Below are 23,550 nucleotides of genomic sequence, written 5' to 3'. Positions count from 1 at the left end.
GATCTCTGTGGCTAGAGAAGTTATAGGGACCACTCTGCTATAGGCTAACTGCTCTACCTTGATTACAAAGCAGTAAACTGGCAGAGAAGTTAAAGCCTAAAACAGAGGGTCCTCTAAAAAACACCAGAACCTAACGAGATCTGGCTGTAACCCCTCAAACCCGGAAATGACTCAGGCAGACTTTACCGCAGCCCTTCGGCCACATCCAGCAGTTCGGGGCTTTTGTGGGGGCAGTTACTAATCTGCACGACAGTGGGGCACAGCCTGGGCAGCTATAATCGGCAGTGTGGGGGGCTCAGCCTGGGACAATAGAACTTCCCCAGCAGACTGTGCTTCCTCTGGCAGACACTTCCTGTCCCTGATTCATGTTATTTGTTACATTACCACTAGCCTGTGTTATATTGCTGTGTGCTTTTGTAAATTATGTATGATGCCTCCCATATTGATGGATTTATGTATACCATGTATATCTGTTACAAAGTTCTGGCCCATATTGATGGATTTATGTGTATCCCCTCAGAAACCCCCTATGTTTTAAAACAAAAGAAAGAGGGAGATGTTGGAATCCTTACTAACTGCTAAGTAATTAGAGTTGATCTAATCTTACAAGAAGATGTTTTGGGCAGAACCTGAAACAAGGTACTAAGTAGAACTACCCATAATCCCTCTCTCTGGAAGGAGCATAAATAGGCCAATGGGCCAGTCAGAGAGGGCTCTAGAGAGTGAAGACGCTACAAGTCGAGATTTCAGCGGAATGACATGAAGAGTTGGAGCTGGCTGGAGGCTAAAGAAAGCAGAGGCAGAGGCTGAAGGACCAGACCTTTGGATTTGGTGACATTCGGAGAGAGCTCTTGGAACCAAGCAGAGAGATAGGCCTCTAAGCTAACCGGGCTATATTGGAAATATCACCTAGCTGCTTTTTGAGAAGAAAAAGATCACAACAGGGGGTATAATAAAAACTGCAAATAAATTTATTGTCTCATCTTCAGGTTAATTGTTCAACAGATTCAATGAATTTTTTCAGTTAATTTTAATGCCAACATTAATATCATTTTAATCATCATACTTAATAATTCATTTAAAAAGTATACATTCAAGTAAGTTTCCCATTACATACATTTATTAGGTTAGAAATATGCAACATTACTTCACTCTCCTACCCAGTTAAATTCATGAAAAGTGATTCAGGGTTTTGTATCAGAGAACCAGTGGTTAAAAATAACTCTTCATTTACTTGCATTTATTGAAGCACCAATTAATTTGCCTAGTAAGGCAGGGAATTAAGAATTTATAATGTATACTTGGAAAGATCTCTTGTCATCAATAAAATATTAAAGAGAAAATTGCCAGTTTTGTTTGTCCAGAAAAAAATAATGGATTACATGGAATAGCCATATACATGCGGAGGCTTGTATATGGCATGACACAAAGAATAGCTTTGGAAAAAAGGGATTTGCATAAATAACTCAATCTAGTTAGTAGTTTTCATAGAGTAAGATGCATAGGGCATAAATTTAGAGCCAGCGAAGACATGAGAGACTATGAAATCTAACTTGGAAATCTATTTTACAGATGAGGAAACTAAGCCACAGAAAGGTACAGTGACCTGCTTTTGCACAGCCAATTATTGTCTGAGGTGCTATTTGAACCTCCATCTTCCTGACTCCAAATCGAAGACTCTATTGTCTATGCTACCTCACTGCTTCAAATTTGAATTGCTGCATGTGCTAACTTTTCTCCCTTTCTTTTTTATTGCTATTAACATGAGTTCATATGAGTGTTTCATAATGAACTTAATAGTATATTAATGAATAGAGAAAACATTCATAGATTTGGACCTATAATGAAATACCATTAAAAGATATAACAAAGTAGTTAGGCTTTGAAACTGCTAGTGATAAGTTCATGAAGATATGAAGCTTTATGGATCATAAAGTGCTTTCACATATATTACCTCATTTGATCCTTGGAACAATCCCATGAAGATATATCAGTGAGGCATTATTATCTCAATTTTACAGATAGGGGGAAAAGCTCAGAAAGTTTGAGTAACATGCCCAATGGCAAACAGGTAATAAGTATGAAGCAGAAGCCAGGCTTACTTCTCTGTTCTTGTAAAAGTTTCACATAGCTACATCATGTAAGAAATACTAGATTTGAAAACAGAGCAATTGAGATGTAACCTTGGCTCTACCTACTTAATACTCACGTAAATATCAGAAAGACATTTAACTGTCTTCTTTGAAGATTTCATTCTTCTTCTGGATTTCATTGTTCTTCTCTGTAAAATGGAATGTTTGGATTAGATCAATATTTAAGTTCCATTGAAATTCTAAATGCCTTGCTTCTAAGAAGTCTGAGTCTACTTCAACTGCAAAAATCCTAAGACAGGAAAAATGTAATTTCTACTTTCTCTGAACTCAAATAATTCATTATATTCACAACATATAAAATGTATTATCTTGTATTATAGTTAAATAATTATATACATAAGCATATGTATATTGTGATATGTGTTTTGTGTATGTGCATGTACATATGCACATTTATGCACATGTACTATGTAACATGTGTATATAAATATATATATATATATATTTGAAAATATATGTGATAGGCTTCCGGGGCGGAGCTAAGATGGCAGAGCAGGCACACACGACTCTCTAAGCTCCTCTCATTACCCTCATAACCAAATATTTAATCCAGCCTCAAAAATAGCTCTTCACTGCTTAAATTCATGAAGATAAGAAGCACTACAACTTACCGGCCGATCCGGAAGCTCGCCAAGAAAGGTTTGTCCTGAGAGGCCAGGAACAGACTAGCACAGGCAGCAAGAGGCTAGCATCCTGAGCAGACCAGGGCTGGGGGTGATCTCTGTGGCTAGAGAAGTTATAGGGACCACTCTGCTATAGGCTAACTGCTCTACCTTGATTACAAAGCAGTAAACTGGCAGAGAAGTTAAAGCCTAAAACAGAGGGTCCTCTAAAAAACACCAGAACCTAACGAGATCTGGCTGTAACCCCTCAAACCCGGAAATGACTCAGGCAGACTTTACCGCAGCCCTTCGGCCACATCCAGCAGTTCGGGGCTTTTGTGGGGGCAGTTACTAATCTGCACGACAGTGGGGCACAGCCTGGGCAGCTATAATCGGCAGTGTGGGGGGCTCAGCCTGGGACAATAGAACTTCCCCAGCAGACTGTGCTTCCTCTGGCAGACACTTCCTGTCCCTGCAAATCCATTCACTGCTCAGCTGCTAATACCCACAGCCCCAGGGCAGGGTTTGGCTTGGGAAGTGAAACTCTCACTGCTAAGTGTCTAGCCCCAGGGCAGTCATTATCTCACATAGCTGAGGTTCTTTGAAAGGCACTTTCCCAGCCCGGCCCTGCAGGCCTGAGTTACTTTCTGGTGGGGAACTCTTTCCCAGAGCACTCCAGTACCTCACTGCTTTTTGTAGCCGGTCAACAGGACAGCTACCCTGTCCATATACCTTTCACTGCTCTGCAGAGGAGGCTGGTAACCTCCTGGCTCTGAAGGCAGACCTTATAGGCTTTAACAAAATGAGTAAAAAAAACAAAAGAACGATTGATAGTTTCTACCCAGAAAGAGAACAGCTTTTCAACCCTGAAGAGACTAATAGCAGACAGTCTCCAGATGATTGTTGGTTTCCAATACAAAAGGCTCTCCTAGAAGAGACTATTCAAAACCTTAAAAGAGAGCTAGAAGAAAAATGGGGAAAGGAAAGAGAAGCTATGCAAAAGAGTACAGAAAAGGCACATAACTCATTAAAAGAAAAATTTGATAAAGTGGAAAAAGAAAACAACTTCCTGAAATGTGAATTGGAAAAGGTAAAAAACAGAGTTTGCAAATTGGAAAAAGAAAATGACTCACTAAAAAAAAAAAATATTAGTGAAATGGAAAAAAATTCCATAGAGCAAAACAACTCAATTGGACATATACAAAAAGAAGTAAAAAAAGCTAATGAAGAAAATAACTCACTAAAAATTAGAACTGAACAAATAGAAATGACTGATTCATTGAGACATCAAGAATCAGTCAAGCAAAACCAAAAAAATGAAAGATTGGAAAAAAATGTCAAATATTTACTGGGAAAAACAACAGATCTGGAAAATAGATCTAGGAGAGATAACCTGAGGATCATCGGACTACCCGAAAATTATGATGAAAAAAAGAGCCTAGGTACTATTTTACAGGAAATCATCAAAGAGAACTGCCCAGAAGTAATAGAACCAGAAGGGAAAATAGGCGTTGAAAGAATTCATCAAACACCTTCTGAAAAAGACCCTAAAATAAAGACTCCAAGGAATATTGAGGCCAAACTTCAGAATTTCCAGACTAAAGAAAAAATTTTACAAGCAGCCAGGAAAAAACAGTTCAAATACCGAGATGCCACAATAAGGGTCACGCAAGATCTGGCTGCCTCAACATTAAAGGATCGAAGGGCCTGGAATCAGATATTCTGAAAGGCAAAAGAACTTGGAATGCAGCCAAGAATAAACTATCCAGCTAAGCTGAGTATTTTTTTCCACGGAAGAAGATGGATATTTAATGAAATAGAGGAATTCCATGTGTTTCTAAGGAAAAAACCAGACTTAAACAAAAAATTTGATCTTCAACAACAGGAATCAAGAGAAGTAGAAAAAGGTAAAAGGAACTCTTGAGAACTGTATTTCTGTTGTGAATATACATAAAAATCATATGTATAATTTGATTTTACCAATATAACATAAAAAAGGGAAGTAGAAATGGAAAGGGGATAGTGCCAGAAAAAGGGAAGACAGGAGATAAAAAGAGGGAAACTACATGCAACAATGAGGCAGAGGAAACCTATCTTATAGGAGGGAACTTAGAGAGGGGGATGAACATTGTGTGAATCCTACTCTCATCAGAGCTGGCTCAAAGAGGAAACAATTGACATATTTGTTTTACACAGATTCTTCTCTCACTTCATTAAAAAGTGGGAGAGGAAAAGGGAGAAGGAAAAAGAGTAATAAGGCAAGGGTACAAGAAAGGGGAAGGGATTCCAAGGGAGGAGGAAGGGATACTAAAGAGGGAGAGCTGTGCAACGTTAGTGGGATCAATAGGGAAGAAGGAAAGGAGGGCAAGAAAAAGAAAAGTATAATCTGGGGATATTAGGATGGCAGGAAATGCAGAATTGGTTATTTTAACTGCAAATGTGAATGGGATGAACTCTCCCATAAAGAGGAGGTGGATAGCAGACTGGATCAAAAGTCAGAACCCTACAATCTGTTGTTTACAGGAAACACATTTAAAACAGGGAGATACATATAGACTAAAGGTAAAAGGCTGGAGCAGAATCTATTATGCTTCAGGTGAAGTCAAAAAAGCAGGGGTAGCCATCCTTATCTCAGATCAAGCAAAAGCAAAGATTGATCTAATTAAAAGAGATAAGGAAGGAAACTATATCTTGCTTAAGGGTACTATAGAGAATGAAGCAATATCAGTATTAAACATATATGCACCAAGTGGTATTGCATCTAACTTCCTTAAAGAGAAGCTAAGAGTGTTGAGAGAAGAAATAGACAGCAAAACTATAATAGTGGGAGATCTCAATCTTGCACTCTCAGATTTAGATAAATCAAATCACAAAACAAATAAGAAAGAAATTAAAGAGGTAAATAGAATATTAGAAAAATTAGGTATGATAGATCTCTGGAGAAAACTGAATGGTGACAGAAAGGAGTATACTTTCTTCTCAGCAGTTCATGGAACCTACACAAAAATTGACCATATATTAGGACATAAAGACCTCAAAATTAAATGCAGGAAGGCAGAAATAGTAAATGCTTTTTTTTTTCAGATCACAACGCAATAAAAACTACATTTAACAAAAAGTTAGGTGTAAATAGACCAAAAAGTAATTGGAAACTAAATAATCTCATCTTAAAGAATGATTGGGTGAAACAGCAAATTATAGACACAATTAATAACTTCACTCAAGATAATGACAACAATGAGACATCATATCAAAATTTATGGGATGCAGCCAAAGCAGTAATAAGGGGAAATTTTATATCCTTAGAGGCTTACTTGAATAAAATAGAAAAAGAGAAGATCAATGAATTGGGCCTGGAACTTAAAAAGTTAGAAAAAGACCAAATTAAAAACCCCCAATCAATTACTAAACTTGAAATTCTAAAATTAAAAGGAGAAATTAATAATATAGAAAGTAAAAAAAAAAACTATTGAACTAATAAATAAAACTAAGAGTTGGTTTTATGAAAAAACCAATACAATTGATAAACCTTTGGTGAATCTGATTAGAAAAAGGAGAGAGGGAAATCAAATTGGCAGTCTTAAAAATGAAAAAGGAGAACTTACCACTGATGAAGAGGAAATTAAAGAAATAATAAGGGGTTACTTTGCCCAACTTTATGCCAATAAATTTCATAACCTAAATGAAATGGATGACTACTTCCAAAAATATAGGCTTCCCAGATTATCAGAGGAGGAAGTAAATTGCTTAAATAGTCCCATTTCAGAAAAAGAAATAGAACAAGCTATTAATCAACTCCCTAAAAAAAAATCCCCGGGACCAGATGGATTTACATGTGAATTCTACCAAACATTCAAAGAACAATTAGCCCCAATGCTTTATAAACTATTTGAAAAAATAGGGAATGAAGGAGTCCTACCAAACTCCTTTTATGACATAGACATGGTACTGATTCCTAAACCAGGTAGGTTGAAAACAGAGAAAGAAAATTATAGACCAATCTCCCTAATGAATATTGATGCTAAAATCTTAAATAAGATATTAGCAAAAAGACTACAGAAAATCATCCCCAGGATAATACATCATGATCAAGTAGGATTTATACCAGGAATGCAGGGCTGGTTCAATATTAGGAAAACTATCAATATAATTGGCCATATTAATAATCAAATTAACAAAAACCATATGATCATCTCAATAGATGCAGAAAAAGCATTTGATAAAATCCAACATCCATTCCTATTAAAAACTCTTGAGAGTATAGGAATAAATGGACTTTTCCTTAAAATAATCAGTAGCATCTATTTAAAACCAGCAGTAAGTATTATATGTAATGGGGACAAACTGCAACCATTCCCAATAAGATCAGGAGTAAAACAAGGTTGCCCACTATCACCGTTACTACTTAATATTGTATTAGAAATGCTAGCTTTGGCAATAAGAGTTGAGAAAGAGATTAAAGGAATAAGAATAGGCAATGAGGAAACCAAATTATCACTCTTTGCTGATGATATGATGGTATACTTAGAAAACTCCAGAGATTCTACCAAAAAGTTATTAGAAACAATCTACACCTTCAGCAAAGTAGCAGGATATAAAATAAACCCACATAAGTCATCAGCATTCTTATATATCACTAACAAAACCCAACAGTTAGAGATACAAAAAGAAATTCCATTTAAAGTAACTACTGATTGTATAAAATATTTAGGAATCTATCTGCCAAGGGAAAATCAGAAACTTTATGAGCAAAACTACAAAACACTTTCCACACAAATTAAGTCTGATCTAACCAACTGGAAAAATATTAAATGCTCTTGGATTGGGTGAGCAAATATAATAAAGATGACAATACTACCTAAATTAATCTACTTATTTAGCGCTATACCAATCAGACTCCCAAAAAAGTACTTTGATGAATTAGAAAAAATAACAACAAAGTTCATATGGAAGAACAAAAGGTCAAGAATTTCAAGGGAATTAATGAAAAAAAAATCAAATGAAGGTGGCCTAGCTGTACCAGATCTAAAATTATATTATAAAGCAGCAGTTACTAAAACCATCTGGTATTGGCTAAGAAATAGACTAGTTGATCAATGGAATAGGTTAGGTTCAAAGGACAAAACAGCCAATAACTTTAATAATATAGTGTTTGACAAACCCAAAGACACCAGTTTCTGGAATAAGAATGAATTATTTGACAAAAATTGCTGGGAAAATTGGAAATCAGTATGGCAGAAACTAGGCATTGACCCACACTTAACACCGTACACCAAGATAAGGTCAAATGGGTTCATGACCTAGGCATAAAGAATGAGATTATAAATAAATTGGAAGAGCATAGGATAGTTTATCTGTCAGACCTGTGGAAGAGGGAGGAATTTATGACCAAAGAAGAACTAGAGATCACTGTTGACCACAACATAGAAAATTTTGATTATATCAAATTGAAAAGTTTTTGTACAAACAAAACAAATTCAAACAAGATTAGAAGGGAAACAATAAACTGGGAAAACATTTTTACAATCAAGGCCTGATAAAGGCCTCATTTCCAAAATATATAGAGAACTGACCCTAATCTATAAGAAATCAAACCATTCTCCAATTGATAAATGGTCAAAGGATATGAACAGACAATTCTCAGATGAAGAAATTGAAACTATTTATAGACATATGAAAATATGCTCCAAATCATTATTAATCAGAGAAATGCAAATTAAGACAACTCTGAGATACCACTACACACCTGTCAGATTGGCTAGAATGACAGGGAAAGATAATGGGGAATGTTGGAGGGGATGTGGGAAAACAGGGACGCTGATACATTGTTGGTGGAATTGTGAACACATCCAGCCATTCTGGAGAGCAATTTGGAACTATGCTCAAAAAGTTATCAAGCTGTGCGTACCCTTTGATTCAGTACTGTTTCTACTGGGCTTATACCCCAAAGAGATACTAAAGAAAGGAAAGGGACCTGTATGTGCCAAAATGTTTGTGGCAGCCCTGTTTGTAGTGGCTAGAAGCTGGAAAATGAAAGGATGTCCATCAATCGGAGAATGGTTGAGTAAATTGTGGTATATGAACGTTATGGAATATTATTGTTCTGTAAGGAACGACCAGCAGGATGAATACAGAGAGGACTGGCGAGACTTGCATGAACTGATGCTGAGTGAAATGAGCAGAACCAGGAGATCATTAGATACCTCAACAATGATACTGTTTGAGGATGTATTCTGATGGAAGTGGACCTCTTTGATAAAGAGAACCTTAATTGATCAATGATGGACAGAAGCAGCTACACCCAGAGAAAGAACACTGGAAATGAATATAAACTGCTTGCATTTATGTTTTTCCTTCCGGGTTATTTATACCTTCTGAATTCAATTCTCCCTGTGCAACAAGAAAACTGTTTGGTTCTGCACACATATAATGTATCTAGGATATACTGCAAGCCATTCAACATGTAAAGGACTCTTGCCATCTGGGGGAAGGGGTGGAGGGAGGGAGAGGAAAAATCGGAACAGAAATGAATGCAAGGGATAATGCTATAAAAAAAATTAACCTGGCATGCGTTCTATCAATAAAAAATTATTAAAAAAAAAAAAAAGAAAATATATGTGATATATTTATATACACATATATGTCATTACTGCTTATGGTCTATAAACTCCTTAAAGATTAAAATCATGTCTTATTCATCTTTACATTTCTGTCAGTCTTCTTAAATAATGTCTTCAATTCATTTATATTCAACAATTTATTAAATAAATCAGGTAAAAGACTCACAAAAAGAAACATAAAACAGCACTTGCCTTCAGGAAGGTTACATACATCCTTTTAAAGACCAAATAAGACAGAACCCAAAAAATAATTGATTATGACTACAATAATATAAATATAAATAACACCCCCCAAAAAATTAAACATTGGACAAGTGTAGTGATCAGTTTTAATCCTAGAGTGCATATCTCGAAATATACTTCTCTCCTTGTGATATAAAGTGAGGGACTATGGAAGCAAAATTTTGAATACTCTGTCAACTGTGGTAAACACTTTTTTTATTGTTTTTGCTAATTCCCATGATTTTTCTGGATCCTTTCTATTCTTACCATAATATTTTCTCTGTGATTCTCTACCCAAATGTTCTATGCCATGTACTCGCCCTCCAATTCCAATTTTCTCACGAGAACCATAAATTATTTATATAGATTTTCAATGTTTCATAAGTCACTTTCTTTACAGGACTATGAGATATATAATGTAAATGTTATCACTTGAACAAATACATATTCAATTGAATTAAGTGAATAGAATACTGTGAATATTTTTTAATTGGCATATAGGAAGAAATTGAGTGTCTTGCACAAGCATACATAGACATTAATGGTAGAACCAGGTTTCACATTCAGGTTTTTTGACTGTAAGACCTATGCTGCTTATACCTTAATGGACAATGTTACTTTACTACATCTTTTCCCTTTCCTTACCCAGTGCTTGTAATTGTGCTTTTAATAATAGCAAGTGCTTTCTAAATGCCATTTGGATTGAACTGAATTGGTATAATGAAAGAACATTGAAATGAAAATAAAGAGATTTAGGCTTTTTTTTTTTCCCATACAAATTTTCTCCTCTCCAATTGACATTCACACATTCCCTATAAGAGAAGGTACAATTAGAAGTTTTATACAAGTAACTTGTAGCCTTGGTCTATAAGGATACTCTGGATTTCAGTCAAAGTTTCCTAGGTTGTAACAATGCTCCAATTCCTAATAATTTTATTCCTCAAAAGGTAAAGGGATCTACAAGAAAATCTGCTGTTCTGAATCTACTTCAGATCCAGTAAAAATCATGTCCTGAAATAGAAATGTTGGTAACTTAGCAGCAGTATCACTGAATCAAAATGGTTTTATTTTACCTTCCTTCCTATGTGCAGAATTGTGCCTAATCATAAACTAGTTTTATTCTCTGAAGAGGTTCCTTGGCACCAGTCAACTTCTCTGTAGATTTAATTGGACCAGTTGTCTTCTCAAAGGCCTCTTTGAAATCACCTCCAAGCCATGATGTGTCTAAACTAAGATTAATGCTCAATTGTTTACTCAAGAAAGAAAACAATTGCAAATATGATTGCAAGGATCCTAGGGATATTCTTGACTAGTCGAGTTCCCTTGCTACAGATGCCCAGATTTGGGAGGGGGGAGGGAGAAGAAAGGAAAGAGCACTGCCCAAACTCCTTCCTATTGTGGAACATACAGTGAGACAGAGAGGTTGAAAAGCACCAATCTTTATTAAGTGCTCTCTATGTTCAGACACCTTATTAAACCCTAAGGAAAAAATTTGAGCGAAAAGAATGAAAACGCTATTGCCATATCAATGAATTGTGCTAGGATATGGATAGAGAGAGAACCATATTGAGTGCATTGGCCATCCCAGAGCCACAAAATCTTTCAGAAGTAAACACATATTGCCACAGAATCTTAATATGCTCATCCTGTGATAGTGTCTATAGACTCATGAGTCTTTATAAACTTTATTTCTTGAAGGAAGTACACTCAAGGGAATGCTAGTAAGTGTTTAACAATAAGCTGTGTGGGAGAAAGTGTACTGCATGACATACTTTTGAGCTTAATTTATCTGAAAGATTAAGATTCTCTCTATTACTTTCTTAAAGCTAGGTAACCAACTCTTTGCCTGCAAAAATAAAATAAAATAAAAATAAAAAACAAAAATAAATAAATCCAATTCTGATTTGCAGCCTTTGCTGATTTCAAAATTGATCACACTGAAATGTTAACAATTTACTCATTATCCACTAAGAGATGGTTGCAGAACACACATGAATATATTTTAGTTGAATGCTCTCCCATCATATGTATGCACATTTTTAATAAAATATTTCTTAAAAAATATCGATTCTGTAATTAACCAACTGAACACATCACAACAAGAGTTATAATAGATTGACACGAATTTGCCATTGGGAAATATCCATGGGCATGGTAGTCTCAATGAACAGGAAAGAAATGCAATCATAATAATAATGTTATTGTTGTTATTGTTCTATCATTTCAGTCCTGTCCAATTCTTTGTGACCCCATTTGAGAGTTTTTTGCAAGGATAATGGAATGGTTTGCCATTTTCTGTTCTGCTCATTTTGCAGATGAAGAAACTGAGGCAAACAAAGTTAAGTGACTTTTCCAAAGTAACTCACCTAGTAATGGCCTATGGCTAGATTTGAATTCATGAAGAAAAGTTGTTGTTGTTGTTGTTGTTGTTTTCTGACTCTAGATCCAGACTGTACCAACTGAACTACCTACAAAATATATAAGGTTTGTAAACAACTTTATCAATGTTTCACTTAAGCTTCAAAATAATCCTGGAAGGCAACGGTTCATAACCTGAGGTCTGTCAACTTATCTATTTAATATTTTGATAGCTGCATTTTAATAAAATTGATTTCCTTTGGAATTTTAAATATTTTATCTTTTGTATTTAAACACATTATTGTAAGGACTACATTGACTTGACTAACTCACCCAAAAGATCTATGAAATAAACAAACAAACAAACAAACAAAAAAAAAAGGCTAAGGACTTTGACTATATAAGACAAATATGCATTAATATGTTTATGTTACATATAAATGGAGGTGTATAGAAATAGATAAAAAAATAACTCTGAGGCAAATCTATATTATTAACCCATTTTTGAATGAGGAAATTGAATCTTATAAAGACTAAGTGATATAATTCTGGTCACATAGCAACTGTATTAAAGTAAAGATTGGAATTCAGATCTCTCCTGACTTCAAGTCTAGTAATTTTATCATTTTTCCATAAAGCAAAAGTATCTTTATAAAACTAGGCTGAAGGGCTTTGCGGGAGTTTGGCACCAGATGGCAGTTGGGTATATGTTATTGAAGCCCAGCCACTTTCAAAGTGTGTCACAGAGAACCATGACATCTCTTATACCCAGAATAAAAGCTATTCATTTAGTCCAGATCTTCCTATCTTCCCTCTAGGGAGTCCCTAGTCTCATTAAATCCCTTTTCACTAGCATCACAAGTTTAAGGGAGGTTCAAAGGCTTTTTAGATTTGGAGAATTGTGTATATCTATGAAAAGCCAGGAATATATCTAGATAGAGAGAAGATAAGTTTGTTTATGTACTATTCTCTTCATCCCTCCACTTAGAAAAGAGAGAAAAGAGAGGAAGAGAGCCCCTCCCCAAAAAATAAAACCTGGGGTTCTCTTGCTTTCAAAAATCCTGACATTTTTGGAATAGCAATTTTAAGAACATAGGGTAAAGAGGAAATCCAAATGAATAATCTAACCACAATTAACAAATATGAAGCATAGGGAAAGATAAACTGAGCCAGTAGCTATATAGGAAGACTCTACTCTGTGCTCTAAATGATTTGTTACATGAGGTAGAGAATCTCTTAATGGAAATGAAAGCCTGTTCTAGTCAATACTCTGAAAGGAACAAACAGATTTTTCCTTAAGGAAAGCCGCTGAAAGATTGGAATTTTCTTTTTTTAATTAGTTCCAACACACCCCCTACACCCCCATCTAAGAATTTTGCTGCTACATAGGCAAAACCTGTTGCTTTTCAAAAAGAACTCAAAAAAAAAACTTCAAGTTTTAAAAGTAAGAGTCTATGATAGAGTCTACTTTTCTCATGAAGAATATAGTATAATTAAGGACTTCAGTCAAGTACAGAAGCTGAAAGGTGAAAAAAGTTCCACAATCACACATATCATGGGGTTTCCTATTAGCATCCAGAAAAATCATCAAAACAGCATATCAAAATAGTCAAGATAAAATATTCAATACAAATAGTGTTTCTGAGCAGAGCCTATATGGAAGCAGCTACCATCAGTGAATAAACCTATGGAAGAAGCATAATATCATCACCAGAAGACACAGATGATCAGGAAATATCAGAAATGTGTGGTGTCAATCTCTAAGAATAGCTAAAATGATGAAGTAGAGGCAGTAGTCCAGCAGAACATTCCCAATATTCCCCTTCAAACAAGTTTAAATCGATGCCTCAAATCAAATTCTGGAACAGGGAAGTCAACAAAGGATCGGGGTAAAAGTTTTTCCAGCAAAAAACAACTGAAGAAGTTGTCAGGAAAGGTCTTTGACACTGGTACATATAATGATATGTCAATTGTATTAAGATTCAAGGAATAGTATGCCTCAGGTTTATGGGAAATTATTTTAACTGTTACTATTATTGTTATTTTTTAATATGTGTTTGTTTTAAACATGTCCTCTGGCTTACTAATAAAGGTAGACATATCAGCAAAGGGTTCGTACGCTATCATCTTCAGTAGAATTAGACCCACATAGTATCAACATTTTTGCCTTTGGAGTATTACACAATGAATTTAGGATCTCATCCTCTTCCAAATCATAGCTTAAGTTTTCCTTCCCCTATAGCTAGTAACATCACAGTGCCTCTTTCCCACATTCCTTCCTAGTCAGACTAGGTTTGGCTGTGACCAATAACTGATATTTATACAGTTGCATAGCATTTTATCTAAGAAGTATCATTATCATGAGTGAACTTTAACAGCATGGCTTAAAGGAACCTTCTCTTATGTTGGAAAGCAGAAAATCTGGAATGGGAATCAGGGGCATTAAGTGACCCCCTTGTGGTCATTAGGGTAAAAGAGAAAATGAGTTAGGTGAACTGCAATACTTATCATAGCAATAATAAGGCATACTGAGGCATGTCTTCCCATAGCAGCAAAAAGAGGCTGATGACATCTCATAAGTTCTGGAGCTGATTCAGTATTATTTCAAACAGCATAGTGCAGCAAATAGGGATCTTATTCAAAGGAGAATTCAGAGTTCTTAATGAGGGAACCTTGGGGGAAATTCCACTCTAAGGAGTGGGGTGGGGGGCAAAAGTTTCTTTAAAGGTGAGAATTTAAACTTTTGCTCCTGAAGATCTAGAGTTGTGTAGTCACCATAATATGACTCATTCCTGGATATTCTGATAGATGAAAAGGTAGCAGCATAGCAAGAGTAATCTTCCTCCATGACACTTAAAGAAACATTCTTATAGTTCCAGGAATGGAGCCAATATGTCAGGAAGTCTGCTTGATTTCTCCCAGTTTCCCTTGAAAACTACATGAAATTAAGCATCTGAACAGATTCTGATGGAATGAAAATGCTCTCCAGCTCAAGACAGACTTGAAAAAACTTCAAGGTCAGTCTCACTGAGATGAAAAGTTTGTACAGCTCTGCTCAGATAGACCCTGGGAACTCCAATGAGAGGGTCTTAACCACAGCAAATCAGCAACTAAGACCCTCAGTCCTGACTCAGTAGAGGAGCAAATCAGTGGGGCAGCCCCAAGTAAACAGCTCAGAATGCAAACTCTGGGAAACCAGACTGTTTCCTGAACAGAACAGACAAAGTTACTCCCTCCAAGTATAATGGGGCCTTGTGATGAGAGTCAAGGCTCAGAGCTACACAGGAAGCTTGGGACAGTACCCCCTTAACCTCAGGAGCAGAGTTCCACCTTAAAAGTCAAAGAAGTAGGAAATACCAAAAATAAAGGGAAGAAAATAAGAAACAGAAAATAATCTTGACCATAGAAAGCTACTATGATCACAGACAGACTAAACTACAAACTCAGATAAGGACAGAATGTCCACAGAGGAAATCTCAAAGAGTGTGATAAATTGGGCTCAAGCCCAATGAGGCTTCTTGAAAATGATCATAAAAGACTTCAAAAGGCAAATAAGAGAGGCAAAGAAAAAAAGAGAGAGAGAGAGAGAGAGGTATGCATGAAAGAGTCAACAATTTGGAAAAGGAAGGGGAAAAACAACTACTTAAACAGAATAAACCAAATGGAAAAAGATACAAAAGATAACTGAAGAAAATAACACATTAAAAACTAGAACAGGTCAAATGGAAGCTAATAATTTTGTAAGAGCAAGAATTACTCAAACAAACTAAAAAATTAAAAATGAGAAAAAATACGAAATACTTCATTGGCAAAACAATTGACCTAGAAAATAGATGCAGAAGAAAACATTTAAAAAGTATTGGCCTACTTGAAGGCCATGACCAAAAAAAAGAGCCTGAATAGCATTTTGCAACAGGAAAACTGCCCCAATATTCTAGAAACAGAGAGGGAAATACTCATTGAAAGAATCCATTAATCATCTCTGTGAAAAGATCCCAAAAGAAAAACTCCAAAGAATATTGTTGCAAAATTCCAAAACTGTAATCTCAAAGACAAAAAAATTACTGCAAGCTGCCAAACAAAAATAATTTACATATCAAGGAGCAATAGTCAGGATTATCTAGGATCTAGTAGCTTCTACAATAAAAGATCAGAGGCTTTGGAATACCATATTCCAGAAGGCAATGGAACTGGTATTACAACCCAGAATTAACTACCTAGAGAGAATCAGAACCATCTTTCAAGGGAGGAGATAAAACCTCAATGAAGTAAAACACTTTTAGTCATTTCTATTGAAAAAAACAGAACTAAACAGAAAATTTAATCTACAAATATAGGACATTACTAGGGAGGAGGGGTGATAGAAGATAAGGTAGTGGGCTGGGTAAAAAAGAGGACTAAAAACAAGGTGGAAAGAGAGAACAAAAATATATACTCTGAAGAAAATACAATGGAGAGAAATATAGAGCTGGTAATCATAACTTTGAATGTGAATGGGGTGAAATTTCCATTACAAAGGAAGCAAATAGAAGAATGGATAACTTAAAAATATGTTGTTTACAGGAAATTGATATGGAGAAATCCATACATATTAAAGGTAAAAGTCTGGAACAGAATTTATTATGCTTCAGCTGAAGTAAAAAAGTAGGGGTAGCAACTGTGATCTCATAAAGCAAAATTAACAATAAATCTTATTAAAAGAGAAAAGGAGGGAAAGTACACTTGATAAAAGTTACCTTAAATAATGAAGTAGTAAGGATAAATTTATACATATCAAGTATTAAAGCAGGCAAATTCCTAGAAATTTTAAGCCAATTACAGGAAAAAATAGATGGCAAAACTATTCTAGTGGGAGACCTCAACATTCTCCTCTCGGAATCATAAAACTTGAATCACAAAATAGACAAGAAAGAAACTAGGGAAGTTAATAGGATTTTTAAAAACCTAGATGTGATAGACTCTGGAGAAATGTGAATAGGTACAGAAAGGACTATACATTTTTCTCAGCAATATATGTCACCTACACAAAAATTGACTATGTATTAGGGCATAAAAAAACTTCCCAATCATATGTAAAAAGGCAGAAATAGTAAATGCTTTCTTTTTAGACCACACGTCTGTAAAAATTATATTCAATAAAGGGCCATGGAAAGATAGACTAAAAACAAATTGGAAATTAAATAATCTCACTCTAAACAATAAATGGGTCAAACAACAAATCACAGAAACCATTCATAATTTCATCCATGAAAATGACAATGAGACAACATACCAAAACCTATGGGATGTAGCCAAAGTAGTTCTTAGGGGAAAATTTATATTTTTAAATAGCTACATAAATAAAAAGAAAGAGGAGGTCAATGAATTAGATATGCAACTAAAAAAGCTAGAAAAAGAACAAATTTAAAACCTCCAATTAAATACCAAATTAGAAATCTTGAAACTCAAAAGAGAGATTAAGAAAATAGAGACTAAGAAAATTATTGAACTTATAAATAAAACTAAATTTGTTTTATGAAAAAAAACTAACAAAATAGATAAACCTTTGGTTTATTTGATCAATAGAAAGGGGGAAAAAACAAATCACCAGCATCAAAAATGAAAGGGATGAACTCACTACCAATGAAAAAGAAATTAAAGCAATAATTAGGATTTTTTTTTTTTTGCACAACTCTATGACAGCAAATCTAACAATCTAACAGAAATGGAGAAATATTTGCAAAAATATAAATTGACCAGGTTAACAGAAGAGGAAATAAAATACTTAAATAGTCCCATTTTAGAAAAATAAATTGAACAAACCATTAATGAACTCCCTAAGAAAAAACTCTCCAGGGCCAGATGGATTCACAAGTGAATTCTACCAAACATTTAAAGAACAGTTAATTCCAATATTATGCATACTATTTGGAAAAATAAATAAAGGAGTCCTGCCAAATATGGTACTGACACCTAAACCAGAAAGAGCCAAAACAGAGAAAGAAAATTACAGACCAATCTCCCTAATGAATATTGATGCAAAAATTTTAAATAAAATATTAGCAAAAAGATTACAACAACTTATCAGCAGGATAATACACTATGACCAAGTAGGATTTATACCAAGAATGGAGGGCTGGTTCAATATCAGCAATACTATTACTATAATTAACCATATCAATAACAAAACCAACAGAAATCATATGGTAATCTCAACAGATGCAGAAAAGGCTTTTGTCAAAATACAGCATTCATTCCTATTAAAAACACTAGGGAACCTTCCTTTAAAAAAATCACTTAAAAGATGATACATTTAAAGAATCCTAGAAAATCATCGAAAAACCTACTGGAAGAATGCAATCCTATCAACTCACAGTGTAAAAACAGATAACTCAAGTATAAAAAATATATTCCACACCCTTCTTAAAACCTCTGTCTCAAAGCTATGACCAAAAATTAAAAGAAACTGCCAAAACCCTGAAATCTGTAGTCTTTCCTTCACCCTTGATTGGATATTGGGAATATTGGCTCACTGATTGGGTAAGTGAAAAAGCACATGTGTTATATGCAAAAGGTAGAACATGGCATTCTTGGTGTTTAATCTCACTTCCCACATTTATCACTTTGTATTTTGTATTTATCTATGTGTGTGTATATGTATATTTGATTTTTGCGTGTGGGTGAATGTGTAGCTCCATTTCTCTCTTTATCTCTCTGTCTCTCAGTCTCTGTGTCTTTGTGTCTGTCTTGCTTTCTACCTCTGTCTTTCTCCCCCCCCCGACACACACACATAACCTATCATATCACATATGCTTAATGAATCTTGCTGAATAATCAAAGGAATGGTCTTTAAAATGGAATTCTACCTCTTTTCCATTTACAAAAAAAAAAAAAAGTTATTTAAAAACAAAATAATAATAAATAATTGAAAAAGGGAAATATTACCAATTCTGGAAACCACAGAAATCTCAAGAGCAGATTGTTAAATGTTCATTGTGAATATCTCTATACCACAGAAATTAGCAGAACTTCCAAATCAAAGATGGATTTATTGTTTTGAATAACAGCGATTAGAATAATTGTTATCTTGTTATTAAGAAGGAAAAAAAACTACTAGGGAAAATATTAATAATGCAGGTTTAACATAATATAGGTTTGTTTATGTTTTTGAAAGTCATTTATCAAACATCAACCAGCACATCCCTGACTTAAAAGACATATTTTTAACTTGATGTCAATTAAAATTCTCCTTGAAAAATATGATGGCCCAGAGAAACAATAGTGTTCTTTGTGTTTCTATTATATTGGAATAAGCCCTTTTTATTTTTTTTAAGAGACCCCTTCCCCATCCTTTCCCCACTCACTGCCCTTTCAAATTATATCCATTTATATACATCCTCTGTTTCCATGGCCTCAGTTGTCATTCCTTTCTTTCAATGTTCTGCGATAGTACATGGTTAAGATCAAAAAATCCTGAATGGCTGCCAGGTTTAATAAAAAAGGCTGTATTTGATTCTTTAAGCAATAAAATTTGCCTTTAAATGGAAATATAGTTTAGAAGATTAAGACTGAATTATAGCAGAAGGATATAGAAGAGGAAATTAGTCCCCATAAAAATATATCAATAATTTTTTTAAATGACTGTATCTTTTGAATTTAAGGTTAACCATCAGGTGTGTATGGGAGGAGTTAATAAGTCTGTTAGTAAGTCACTAAGTATTTATTAAGATCTATATCTCAAAATTGTTGTAAGGATCAAATGAAAAGCATTTAGCAGAATTCCTGGCATGTAATAAGTGCTATATAAATGGTTATTCCCTCCCCTCTCTCTTCTTTTCTTGTTCTATGTGGCAAACACTAAGTCAATGACTGAGGGAGAGAGAGAGAGAGAGAGAGAGAGAGAGAGAGAGAGAGTATAGGAAAGATAACAAAAGAAATTATAAACTGGCAACAATCTCCTTTTACTTTCTGATCTTCTAAATATGTGACCTGTGGATGTTATTTCCTCTAAAGGAATGTTTTCTTAAATAATAAAAGTAAAGCCTTTTTTAAAAATTAGAATTGTTTTCAAGGAAATTTTTTAAAGAAATAAAAATAATTTAAAATATTGATCACTTTTTGCATTGTGTGAAGACCAAGTTAACATCCTGAATACTTTAAAATTAGCCTGAGTCAGGATAAGCAAAAGTCCTTGATCTTTATTCTTGGTCAAAATGAGAGGAACAGATTCAGCAATCTCCACACCTCTCTTCTTCATTTCCCACCCAAAAGTAACTCTGCCTTGTCTTACTTTACCCTCTACTCCTTCCTCCAATTCTCTGTATACACCACCAGATCGAGCCAACACAGAATAGTGGGGCCATTTTCCAAGCATATGCTAATACAGTATTGCCCAATCAGTAGTTAGCCTTTAGTGCTCAGTTCTCCGACCTCAGTGCATAAACTCAAGAGTTTCAGACCTTTACATCTTCTTCTTTCTTTTGTTTTAGAACACTGGTGGTCACGCTATCCCTGGCTTCTCAGGGAGGTCAGAGCCCCCAAGGGGAGGTGATCACACCTTCCCTGATTTCTCAGGAAAGGAGGTGAAAGCACAGAAAAGGAGGTGATCACGCCCCCCCTGACTTCTCAAGAAGAGAGGTGAAAGCACTAAAAAGGAGATAATGACGACCTCCCTGACATCTCAGGAAGGGAGATGAAAAGCACCAAAGGAAGTGGGGATTGCTAGTGGGTTTCTGGACTGAAGGGTCTTATTAGAAACAGGTATGCATAAACCCATCAGCATGGGAGGTATTACACAAGCACATAGCAATAATGCAGAGGCTATTGGTGATGACTCTCCCCACAGTCAGTGCAGGCTTGATGTGGTGTAACAAACATGAATTGTACATGCAAGTAGTGATATAACAAATAATATGAATCAATGTGGTGTTGTAAAAGATTGCCAGAAGTCCTAGAAGGAGGGTATGTAAACAACAGTCACACATACGCCTTCTTCAGAAGCCAAGAGATAGTCCAAAACCAATCTATTGTCCATTGCTTCATGTGTCAGGGAATCCAATGATCCCTGCAAATTTTTGAAGTCTTGCAACAGTCTTTTTAAGTGTTAGGGAATCCAATGATGCCTGCAGATTTTGAAGTCCTGCAACAGTCATATCATTTCTCAGAAAATCCAATGATTCCTGAAGGCTTTCAAGTCCTACAACAGTTTTATCATGTCTCAAAGAATCCAATGATTCCTAAGGGTTTTGAAGATCAACAATTTTTGATGTCCATAAGTCAAATGTCATAACTGCCACACTCTTTCAGTGGTGGGCAAAGTCAGCAACAGAACCACCCAATGTTTCTTGGGTCTTCTCCTTCTTTTCAAGGGTCTGCTCCATCTCTCTCTGATGGACACGGTGAATATGGCTCGTTGGCACCCATCTGATTCCTTCTCCACCTGTAAAAATACAAGCAAACCCTCTCCCCCAAGCAGTTAACCTATCTGGTCCCTATATTCACCACTTTCTGGGTCTCTCCACATCACCTGGCAATTATCTAAAGATAGTGGAACTGCTCACACTGGACACTGCCCTTTTGGTGGGTTATAAAACCTGTCTGCCGGAGCCAATGCATCTTTGTCAAAAACCAAGAAGTTAATAATATAAAGGGCTAGATTTAGAAGTCCTCTAGGATTACCTGTGGCTCCCCCTTTCTTTTGTTTTTGGAGGAGTGTCTTCATGTCCCAGTTTCTTCTTTCTACAATTGCCTGACCTTGAGGATTAAAGGGTATGCAGTAGTGTGTAAAATCTTATACTGTGCACAAAAGTGTGCAAAATGTTTGGAGGTATATGCAGGACCATTGTCTGTTTTTATTGCTTGTGGCACACTCATAATGGCAAATGCTTGCGTGAGGAATTCAGTGACCACTTGGGCTGTCTCTTTTGCTGCTGATATTGCAAAAGTGAATCCTGAAAAGGTGTCTACCACAACATGGATAAAAGACAGGCGACCAAAAGATTTAAAATGGGTCACATCCATTTGCCAAATTTTAATGGGTCTCAAACTATGAGGGTTCTTCCCTGGAGGCAGTGTAGGAGTGTGGAAAGGAAGGCAAGTTATACAGGCTTTTACTATGCTCCTAGCTTCCTCTCTTGTTACTCTAAATTGAAAACGTAAAGCTCGAGCAGCCTGTGATATTTTAAATGAGATTCTTCGGTTTCTTGAAATAAAGGAGTACTGGTCAACATAGTTAGAAGGCTGTTTGCCTTTGAATTACTATCAAAAATAGGACCTGGAATGTAGAGGGCTGAAACTATTGAGTCAATGCACTGAGGTCAGGATTGCCAAGCACTTGAAGCTAACTACTGATTGGACAATACTCTATGGGCATATGCTTGGAAAATGGTCCTTCCCACCACCCTGTGCTGGCTCAATGATTGGTGTATACAGATAATCGTAGGAGGGACTAGGGAGTGGAGTAAGACTAGCCAAGTTCACTCTTTGCGGTGGATGAGGAAGAAGGTGGTTGCGGAGATTCTCTTCCATCCCCTTCACTTCTACCCCTAAAGACCAAGCATTAAGACTAAAGACTTTTTCTTATCCTGACTCCAGCTGATTCTGGGTGTCCTGGATGCTAGCATGGTTGACACACTGGAAGTCCACTATGAGAGTGGACATGCAAGATATAAATCTTACCTAGATGCTTTCTCACTTGCTCTTGAAGTTCCTTAAAGAGCTGATATATATTAGAGGCTAGAAATTTTATTTGGGCTGTGGCAATTCTTTGTATCACACCTACTGAATAGGCTGAATCAGATATTATATTTATGTCTCCTGGTTATAAGTGAGAGCTAGCATGATCACATATAATTCTTTCTGCTGAGTGGATTGAAAAGGAGTTCTGACTACTCTATAGTTAAGTCATGAGAGCATACAGCACAAATATTATGTTTGGATGCATCTGTAAAGATAGTTGGTCCTTTAAGAGGAACTTTAGAAAACTTTTAAGAATCCATCGCCAATTATGTAAAAGTCTGGTTATCTTTAATGGAGACCTGTGTGTAAAATTTGGAGCCGCGGCCAATAAAATTTGCCAGTCTGGGATGGTCTCACAGCACACATTAATTTGTGCATTAGTATAAAAGGCGTATATTTTGTCAGGTCTTATACCAGATAATTATACTGCTCGCTTAATGGCCTTTAATAAAATTCTAGCCACAAGCACTGGGTAAAGAGTAAGGCTTTGTTCTGGTTGTGCTGGGAGGTTCACCCACTCTATCACACTATCTCCTTGATGAAGGACTGCTGTGGGTGCCTCTTGTGTAGCAAAAACTAATATTTCCAAGGGTTTTTGAGTGACTCTTTCAACCACATTGGATAAAGCCAGTTCAACTTCTTTCAAAACCTAGAGCTTCTTTTGTAAGCTGGCATGGTGAGTTTAAAGCACTGTCTCCCCTTAAAAAATGTCATATAATGGTTACAATTGATAGGTAATCAAGCCTAACGCTGGTCGCATCCATTGGATATCTCCTATCAATTTGAAAGTCAGTTAAGGTGTTTAGCTTCTCTGTTCTTAAGGAAAGTTTTTGTACTGTAAGCACCTTAGGTTCACATCCTAAATATTGAAAAGGAGCA

Source organism: Antechinus flavipes, chromosome 3, assembly GCF_016432865.1.
Source record: "Antechinus flavipes isolate AdamAnt ecotype Samford, QLD, Australia chromosome 3, AdamAnt_v2, whole genome shotgun sequence".
Classification (NCBI taxonomy): Eukaryota; Metazoa; Chordata; class Mammalia; order Dasyuromorphia; family Dasyuridae; genus Antechinus; species Antechinus flavipes.
This window is presented reverse-complemented; position numbering follows the sequence as displayed.